Here is a 10,385-nt window from a genome sequence, read left to right as displayed (position 1 = left end):
GAGAGGGAGAGAGGAGGGGGAGAGAGAGGAGGGGGGAAAAGAGAGGAGGGGAGAAGAGAGGAGGGGAGAAGAAGAGAAGAGAGGAGGGGAAGAGAAGAGAAGAGAAGAAGAGAAGAGAAGAGAAGAGAAGAGAAGAGAAGAGAAGAGAAGAGAAGAGAAGAGAAGAGAAGAGAAGAGAAGAGAAGACAAGCGCCCAGGACCCACAGCAGCCGGAGCAGCTGCTCAGATAGGGTCAGAGTTCAGGCTGCAGCAAATATTCCCCAAAGGAGGGGTAGCTGACTTGGTTTTCAGCACCTGCTCTGGACTAGGTGATTTGCTTGTTGGTTTTTTGACCAGGGAGCATGGTAAGAAATAACTCAAGTGGTTCCCTTTTCTTCCCCTCATCGAGTGCCAATTGAAAGGTTATGTGATCCACACAGTGACAGCTGCTAGGTGTTCAATTGGAATATAGTGACACTCAGAAGGGTGTCCTTGTTGGGCAGACTTTTTCCTGGCTGTGCAGTGTCCCTTACAGGGCATGGAGAGGGTGGGGTGGGCAGGGCGTGGTCCAGGCCTGAAGACGCTTTCTGACTGCATGGTCTGCTCATGGGCCTTCCCAGTGTAACCTGGCTTCAAACATAGGTGACATCAGTCAACCCTCAAGCAGCACCAGCCAGTCACAAATGTCCCTTTCAGCATCTCCTGCTCTTTTACCGGTGGCAGAAGGTTTTTCTGTGTGCGTTACTGCCCATCCCGTCCTGCTCGCCATCCTCTGATGCCTTACCAAGTGCTGTCTCTGCTTTTCCCTTAGCATGTTTCTCTCTCATGCTCATTCTGGTGCCCTCAATTCGTCTCTCTCCCTCTCCCTCTCCCTCTCCCTTTTCCTCTCCCTCTTCCCCTCTCTCTCCCTCCCCCCTCCTTCCCCTCTGTCTTTGTTCATTTTGAGATGGGGCAAGAACTCACTATGCCGCCAGTGCTGGCCTCACACCTGGAATTGTGTGGACTCACACAAAAGCACACCCAGCTTTTAAACACATTCTTGGCTTTGTGTCTTCTTACGGAGTTAGACGTATATCCCTCAGAAGCCTGTGCACGGATCTATCTCATCCTATCCCAGTCTAGCTTTCACACTGGATGGAGATGTTATAGGAAGATTGTACTTTCATATATGACAGCCTCTACAGGTTTCTTTAAGGCTCTGAATAAATCCAAGACTTCTCCCATATTTATTAGGCCTTCTACACTATAGAATCTTTTTCTTCTGACCTGAAATTTACCTCCCTTTCAGGTCTGTAGATTCCCTGACTACATGTGACAGATACACAGGAATTTGACTTCTTTGTACACTTGTCTGTTATCGTCTGTCTCTGGGACTCTATATATCCTAGAATTTTACATGTATCATCAGCCCCTATTAGCAAAACACAACTTGTAGGATTTTTTTCCTGTTCCCCTTTAGCACCGACATCTACCCCCATTATCTCCACTTTGCTGCCTGTGTAAAAGAACAAATGACCGGGTGGCCGCTGCCCAAAGATCCACGCACTAGCCACCTGCTTCAGCTGGGGATTGCTTCAGTACCACCAAGGCAACCTGCAGGCCAGAAATGTGTGTCCCTGGGACTCTGTCCTTAGTCTGTCTTGAGTGGAGGGTACTCCGGAAGAAATGAGAAAAATCTTTTCTATGCCCTTGCCTATTTGTTTGGTTTTATTTATAAACTTACAGTAGCACATGCCACTCACTGCCTTTGTGACCTAGAGAGTGCCTTTTTTTTTTTTTTTTTTTTTTTTTTTTTTTTTTTTTTTTGGCATGATGAAATTAGAAGTTTTAGTCCTCAAGGGGCCGGAACAGAGGAAGTCTAGATACTTATGCACAGCATCAGAAAGCTAGCACAGGTGATTTGGGAAACTGGCTTCATCATGAAGCAGGTGAGGCTGTCAGCCATTGAAACGTCATTTGCTTCTTTGGATGTGCAGTTCATCTGCCTTGGCAACATTGACACGTGTTCTCTTGCACTACACGCAGACAGTAATGTGATTTGTGGTGCTCTCTTGGCTGAGATATGCCCGATGTGCTTAGTTATGCGGTTCCTTGAGAACACTCTACACACTGTAGTTGCCCAGAAAGCAGCATCCACAACAGTTTGCCTTACAAATTTGACCCTTGTGTTTGATCTGGGAGCTTTAACTTCCTCTGGGAATCAAGGGAATCCGTCCGTGCGATGTCACAACCTGCAAATGCAAAACCATTACATGACTGTAACAGGCGTGTTACAGGCACAAGTCATAACCTAAAAGATAAAGACCTTGGTGGTTATGCAGAAGTTCTTAGTAAAGTCATTCTTACTGAGTGTGAAGATGCTAAATATGGCAGATGAGTCACCCTGTGCCAACTGTGGGGCAAGCATCACTCAAATCGGGGTCATCTTACCCTAGCTGAGTGACAGCTCTCATGTGCTGCTGTTACATCTTCCGTGCAGGAGGGTCACTCCTTAAAATAATTGGCCTGTAGGAAATGTTTTCCTAAAAAGAATTTCACATTTTAAAGAATTACTTAAAGGATCCACAGTCCAAAATCAAATTGAAATGCTTCTTAAACCATGTAAGTTGTTTTTGAGGTCTTATTATACACAGTTATTCAAGAATATGTTTGCTTCCAATGCAAGAGGATTCATGGGTCTAAAATGAATAATCTAGTTTGGGGGAAGAAAAACAAATGAAGTGTATTAAGCTTGCTATTAATATCCTTTGGGAAATGAAGTGCATATTTTTAGGGATTGTCTTTTAAACTCAGTGATTTGAGCTGTGTCAAATGCTGGTTACATTTTCCTGCAGTGAACAGGGTGGTTGGTGGTTGTCAAAGTCTGAAGGCTCCCAAGCACAAGTCAGTAAGTAGCCAGCTTCTCTTTGCTAATTTACGAGCAGTCATGACAATTTTCTTTCATTTACCGCTTCCCAAATCTCTCCTCTGGAGTGTTGTCTGGAGGGCCTTTTTAGGAAAATGAGAATTTTTTTAGAGAAATTTGAGATGAGAAGGAGGAGGGGAAGGTTTCTTATTCACTATGCAGTAAGCTTAAGATGGTCCTGTGTGTACAGTGACTACTATACACAAAAATGTCCTCTGTGGGCTAATTCATGATTCTTCCTTAGTGATACTTCTTGAAATCTCAACAAAAAGAAATCTATTTACTTTAGTGAGTGTTAAATGAAATTCAGAAAAAATTACTACAAGTTAAGACTTCTGCTACATTAAATATCACAAAACATGTGTGCAATAAACATATACTATTTTATTTTCAATTAAAATGTAAAACCCTAATAAATATTCATCATTTATTATCTTGGAAATGCATATGAAAATGAAAAACCAGCCACTAATTGTAACGCCTCATAGCAATGGGACAACAAAGACTAATTGCTGCATCCTTGTTTTATTAAAGATAAAGAATCAGCGGGGGTCTTACACGTGATTGCTGGGGACCCAAAACAGCACATCCACTTTGGAAAAGTCTCAGAATTTCTGCAAAGTTAGAGATGCTCTTGCTTTGGGTCTCAGTAGACTTTCTGTTACTCTCGCAAAATACTGAAATAAAGAACTTAAAAGAGAAAGTCTGTTTTGACTCACACACGCACACACACATACACACACACACACACACACACACACACACACACACACATGGTCATCACTGGATATCAAACCTGGTTCCTCTAGAACAGCAGCCAGTGACTGTTCAACTCCTCCTGTAGAGAATTATGGCATAGTGTGAATTCTGTAAATGGAGTTGACTTAGTCTGAGGACTTAGTACTTTTTATAATGAAAATAGAGACATCCTGTGGTAGGCTAGCATGGCTGATCCAGGGAACTGTGAATTTGGGGGTTGGAAGTGCATCACATAGAAAGCACCTGGTGAAGAGGTCCTGGTGTTGCCTGCAAAGACCTCTTGCCTGTAAAGTCCATTTTAGAAATGGTGAAATAATGAGTGTGAAATACCACATTACCTTAGCTCCTTAAAATGTTTAGAATTCAGGACAATCTTAGAATAAAACACATTTAACCAAAATTTTGTCAGTGTGCATATGAGCTTTACATTCAGGGATGTTCATGCACGTGAGCAAAGCAGACACCCTGAGCTTGAAGACCAGCTCCCTTATTCTGGGCACCCCTTTGGCAGCCTGTGACAACCAACAATGGCTTTGTTGTATAAGAGCTGCCATTAAGTTTTCCAAACTTGCACAGCACCCATCAGGTTCCCTAAATGCAGAAGCACCAAGCATGCCAGTGCTGTGGAGGAGAAGGTATGATTCTCTTAGAAATGAATATGAAGAAACAACGGAGGAAGGAGGGGAGGAAACAATGATGTCATCTACCCGGATGGGAAAGCTAGGCAATCAGAAGGATCCGGAGAATGGGAAATGAAGAGATGAGGAAGGCTAGAACCCACACACAAGCACAGGCAGACTGGGGCAGGATGGTAAATACAGGAGCAAAACACAACTGGGCCTGTGGACTCCGAGACAAGTGTCATCCTTAGATACTCATTGGCCCAAGGTCAGTTCGCAGGCAGTCTACTCTCCACCTAAAATACTAAGTATGGTTTGGTTGATCTGCTGCTGCTGAAACTTGAACCTGCCTGGCTTTCAGCATAGTCAGCTCAGACACCCTTGGAATGTGCAGAACATCAAAGTCATGACTGAGGCAGCTGTCACTCCCTCAAGGCTTCCAAGAAATCCTTTATGGCTCTGCTAAGCTCAAGGAGGGGAAGGGCTCTTGCTTCCATGGATTGCAGAGTTGCTGAACTAGATTGTTTTTGAGGAAAGACCCCAGGTTGCTGCAGATTGGAAAGAATATCCAGGGTCAGACATCATTCTACTGTCCTGGTTTATTACATGTGAAGTGATTAAGACCTGGAGATAGGGACCCTATCTGTTCATGAGTTAAGCAAGGCTGCTCCTTACTAGAGCTCCAGATTAATATGGGGTGGGGGAGCATCTATAAATGAGCAGCAACTGCAGAGCCATCCCTTGGGATGGCTGGTGGCATATGGCTTTATAGAGTTTTATGTAAACACTGGAAAGGCAGCCACAAGCACTGACCTGTGACAGCATCAGAGTCCCTTCAACAGGACAATCAACAAGTGCAGTCACCCACTTTGGGCATGTGACCACATGTACTTCTAATCCCAAGAAAAAATGAAATTGTGAAACATATTGAGAAGCTGAAAAACATGAAGCTCAACATTAACACCTAGAAGGCAAATGCCAATTAAGAATGCTGAAATGCGTCTTATCCTTCCTCGAAGGAACTCCCCTGCTTCAACCCCCTATGGCCCTCATAACAGCAAAGTCCATTGTAACTTTTAGTAATTGGTTCTTTTTATTAAAATAAAAGGAGTACAGTATAAATTTTAGCAACCAGGCTAAGTAGGCATTAAAGACCGTGGGATCCAACCAGAACGCATAGCATCATTCCTTTGGGGAAAGGATTCTAAGTGCTCAATAACTACCTTACAAATAGACTTTGGGATCATAGTCCTCTTGAGAATAAGGAACGGTGTGCAATGGCAATGCCTTCCATCGACTCGTCTGAGAACGGTACCAAAGGGACCTATATTTTCCCATACATGTGTGGTGAACTCAGCTAGTCTGGGTTTGATCAAAGATTATTGCTGAGTAGACACGGAGAGCATGCGAGTTAACCAAGGCACATACACAAGAAAATCAAGGGTGGTGCTGGAAGGGTAGAGCTGCAGATGTGTGGGAAGTTTAAACCTCCAAGGCGAAGGCAGTGTTGTGAATAGAATGGGGAGAGACCACTATGGAAAGTGAGCTGAAGCTACTGCAGGCAAGAAGACCACAAGGTAAGAAGAAAAAATTAAAGGCCCAATCATTTTAAAGGAAAATACAACAATATGTGTACCTGAAAGGCTGGCTAGATTATATCGACACCAGGGAGATGCCTGACCTGCATATGGTTTCCTGTTGATATTAAAAGGGAGTATTTAGAATCATTACCTAACTATATCAATTCTTTTGAGTTGAGAACATCAGTTATGTGCCTACTATGGCTTTGTGTGGGCAAAGAGTGGCAAGTGGAGTTGATGACTCCATCAAGCTTGCAAGTTACTATGAGTCCAGCCAACCACAGACATGAAGCAGAGCAAGACAGCGAGGCAGGAAGTAATGATGGTGGCACACAAAATGCACACAAAGGATGCCTTATTTAACCTTCACTTTTGTACACTCCTCATTTTTTAAGGCGTGTCAGGTTGGTTGCACTGAAAGATTCAAAAGAGTAATTCCATAAAGTGTATATGTCTGGGTTGTATTGTTTTTATTACCTGGGTAGAATGGCAGTTACTCTGATGAGTAGGTATTGATTAGTTGATTAAAATAGGTTTAACTCTTATAACTGTTTTAGGGAACTAACATGACTGATTTCTTTGCTTGAGAGAAAGCCATGTTTGCACTGTAATCTATGTGAGAAAATTCATGGTGAATAGAATTTAAAACTAGAAACATCTTAGTAATGTTTGGCTCTCTCGTCACAAGTAGAGAGGATATCCACAGTGTATGTGGAGTTTGATGTTTGAGACATCTGTAGGAGGCTGCCATTCACTTTTATATGTATCCTGCTATAGGAACATCATCCTGGCTTCCCACTCTGTGTGATGCTGTGTGAATGTGCCCCTTCAAGTTCATGGTGTTGGAAATTCAGTAATATTGTTGGGAGGTGGTACCTGATGATAGATCATTGTGAATGAATTAATGCCGTGTAAAAGAACTTAAGGCTTTGAGTTCTCTCTCTCTCTTTCCCTCCCTACCTCCCTCCCTCCTCTCCCTTCTCTCCCTTCTTCCCTTTAATTGACCTTCTGCCTTGAAAATGACACAACATGAAGGCTTGTCAACAAATCCTGGCCCCTTAGTCTTGGACTTTGAGCCTCTATCGCCACTAGCCAACAAATTTATGTTCATTATAAACTTTTAGACTAAGGTGTGCTGCATTTACATCACAGAACCGACCGGTACTACAGCTTTCTCCCATGCTCTGTAGCCTGCTATGATGTGGTTTTCTCCCATGCACTGTGCAGGCATGGGTAGTCGAGGTCTTCATGCTCTCCCATGAGGCCTCTTCCAAACCGTAAACATGGTACTAGCATCACTCCTCCAGTCACCGTGGGCTTGTGGCGCTGTGCTTGTTTCATCCAAGTGTCTATGGTGACAGGAACCTGATACTCACGGCATTCACTACCTCAGCAGCTACCTCTTGGCTTAGTCTGCCCTCCTACTAATGCAAAACCGCAACGGGCCCTGAGGCTGGTACAACTCGCATTTTCTTCATGGCTCTGAGGGCTTGGAAGTCAAGATCAAGATGAGATGTTGGCTTGCCGATGGCTCTCGTCTTGCTGTGTCCTGCACGTGGTGGGGAGGAGGAAAAAGGAGAAGAAAGGGGGAGGAGGAGAGAGGACAAGAGAGGGAGGGGAGAGAAGAAGAGAAGAGAAGGAGAGGGAGAGGAGAGGAAAGGAGGGGAGGGGAGGGGAGGGGAAGGAAGGGGAGAGAACTCAAGCGCGCTTAGGTCTATTGCCTTGCACTGACCCCATCTCAAGGACTCCACCCTCAATATCTGATTAACTCCCCGAGGCTCTGCTTGCTAACAGGGCTTTGGTTTGGTAATTTGGAAGTATTCAGGCAACACTTTTTATAGTTAAGACGTGTGCTCCTGAGTTGTAAGATGGGAAGAAACTCTCAAAATGTGTGGATGTGAGCGCCCCTCTGTTCCTGGGCCCTTGTTGCTATGGAAACCCCGGTTACCTTTTCAGGTCTTTCTTTTGCTTGCCTGGGGGAAGAAGGCTGTGCACCTCTCAGAATCGTAGCTTGCCCAAGCACCATGGCTTAGTCTGCTTTCTGCTCTGTAGCAGAATATCCAAGCCGAGTGCTTTGTGAACGAAAGAAACGCATTTGTCTCATGGTTGCATGGGCCGGGAAGACCTGGTTGAAGGGCTACATGGGACAAAGGTCTTTGCCTTAGGGTTTCGATTGCTATGGTAAAACACCATGACCAAATGCAGCTTGGGAAGGAAAGGGGTTCCTTCAGCTTATAGCTCTCAAGTCACACTCCATCACCAAGGGGAGGAACTCAAAGCAGGAACCTGGAGGCAGAAACTGAAGCCAGAAGGCATGGGGAGTGTCGCTCACCATATTGCTCCTCGTGGCTTGTTCAGCCTGCTTCCTTAGAGCATCCAGGACTAGCAGCCCAGGGGTGGCAGATCCCACAGTGAGCTGTGCCCTCAAACAATCATCAATGAAGGAAATACCCCACAGGCTTAATCACAGGCCAATCTGGTGGGGGCCAATCAGTGTTTTCAACTGAGATCCTCTATCCAAATGTATCAAGTTGCCAACGTAGCCTGGAAAGTCTTCCTGCTCTGTCTTCCTTATTAGAAGAGCCAGAGTGAAGGAGACAGCTGCTTAAAAATAATCCACCCTTGAAACACTTCTGTCAACTCATTCTGGGGACAGTGACCGGATGACCCTTCTTAGGTCTCACCTTTCAATACTGCCCTATTGAGATGAAGTTTCCACATGGACTTTGGGGACACATTCAATCTGTAATATCACCTTTCTGTCCTTCATCTTCCCACTGTTCATTCTTGTTCTGAAAACATCCTCCTAATTCTGGCCCCAGAAACCCCTATGCTGATGGGCACTCAGCAACCAAAGCTGGGCCCTCTACCTCTGATAACAAATAGCCATTAGTGTGTAGTCTATCCTCATGCATAGTCTAGAAACAGCTCAAACCGGAAAGCTGCCCTCCCTAGTCCCACTCCCCCAATGTCTTTATTTATGCTATGCCCTCTTATGAAAACTATGATCTCCATGTCTCAGGGAACTTAAATCATCAGCTCTGTCCTTTTTGTCTCAAAGCATGCCCATGGGCACCCACTGGGATGGAAGGCACCGAGCTATACTGTGGTCTGAGGTAGCAACAGGACCATGTGCCTTCAGTGCTGTGGTCTCAGGAGGGTTTCCCGTCCTGCATGAGTAGACGCCTGGCAGAACTGCCCTGTCTTGGTGAAGTGGGAAAGCTTTTCTTCTTCTGCCCACTCAGTTGCTAAAGGGCAGGTTGTTTCCATAGATAACTAAAGATGCTTCTAAGGTGCTTGTTTGCAACTCCGAATGGTAGCGCTAAGGATGAAATTTATAAAGTCTTTATTTTTAATGGAAATAAATGTAACTTTGACTACAGGGCATTACTCTGTCGTTCATCTCTTGTTACACTGGCAAAGCCTGCTCAGCGGTGGCATCCATTCACTCTCACGTGCATTTTCCTCAATATAAGCCATTCCTCATGACTAAAGCTTCACTGCGTGTAAACTGAGTGCTAAACCTGCTTGGTTCCTTATTCAGGTTAGCTCACTTGTTCATAATAAAGATGTAGGGAAGTGTTCTAAGCCCCATTTTATACGCGGAATAAATGCCCAGTGTCCAAGAGGAGATAGTAAGTATGGAGTTAGGACTAGAACAAACGAAATTATATTGATTTTTATTAAAAACTAAGATGTCCACCCACAGTGTGAGGGTCCAGAGCATACATCCTTACAAATATTAGGAAAGTGGGTGGAGAGAAAGTGGAAGCAATTTCTCATTGCCAGCAGCTGTAAGCTTTAGTGGAAAGAAAAATGCCTGTCCATTAAACTCACCACTTCAAAACCCTAATTTAGGTTGCCGTAAGGTAAATTACATGAAAATGTAACTTCATAGACAAAAGAGCTATTGTCTAAAAAGAATAATTTCACTGTATTTTTGTGCTTTCTGAATAAACATAAACTTTTTAATCAGCTGAAAGGTGCATTCTTCTATTTGAGCCCATATATTCCTCTACATAAGAACATCTTTTATTAATTATGGGAATGACTTTCATGCTTTGCCTGTAACATCCCACAGTGTTTGCTTAGGCTAGTGGCAGTGGCTTGCTTGTTATGGGCACTTTATTTGGATTAGATAGTTGCTTCCTTGTGAGAATGACCAGCTCATGTCTTATCTCCAGGATACATGGAGGCAATAGTGTAGTCTGAAATGCTCAGTAGATATGGAAGCTTATCTACATATAGACACATTTTTATATCACATCCCTACTGAGCAGTTTAAAGCTTTATCTTATGCAAACTGAGAAATGTTGGTGTTTGTCATGTAAGTCCCAATAGTGCTTTTTTTCCACCAAAAAAACCATATGTGCTTTTGTGGAGGTCCCTTTTCTAAGAGCATTAAAAGAATACCTATCTGTATATGTGTGAATATAATATATATGTATATAATATATGTATATATGTGTATATAATGTATTTGTATATACATAACACATATATGTATATAATGGATATACATACATATATATATATATATAT

The 10,385-nt window shown here is 43.6% G+C and overlaps 1 protein-coding gene across 10 annotated transcripts in view; it reads left to right on the top strand.

Annotated features, from left to right (window-relative positions):
* Atp8a2 (ATPase phospholipid transporting 8A2) overlaps positions 1–10,385 on the top strand; it is a 554,904-nt gene that overhangs the window by 255,630 nt on the left and 288,889 nt on the right. The gene's annotated exons all lie outside the window — the stretch shown is intronic.

This window comes from Mastomys coucha, unplaced genomic scaffold (genome assembly GCF_008632895.1).
Source record: "Mastomys coucha isolate ucsf_1 unplaced genomic scaffold, UCSF_Mcou_1 pScaffold9, whole genome shotgun sequence".
Taxonomy (NCBI): domain Eukaryota; kingdom Metazoa; phylum Chordata; class Mammalia; order Rodentia; family Muridae; genus Mastomys; species Mastomys coucha.
This window is presented reverse-complemented; position numbering and strand designations above follow the sequence as displayed.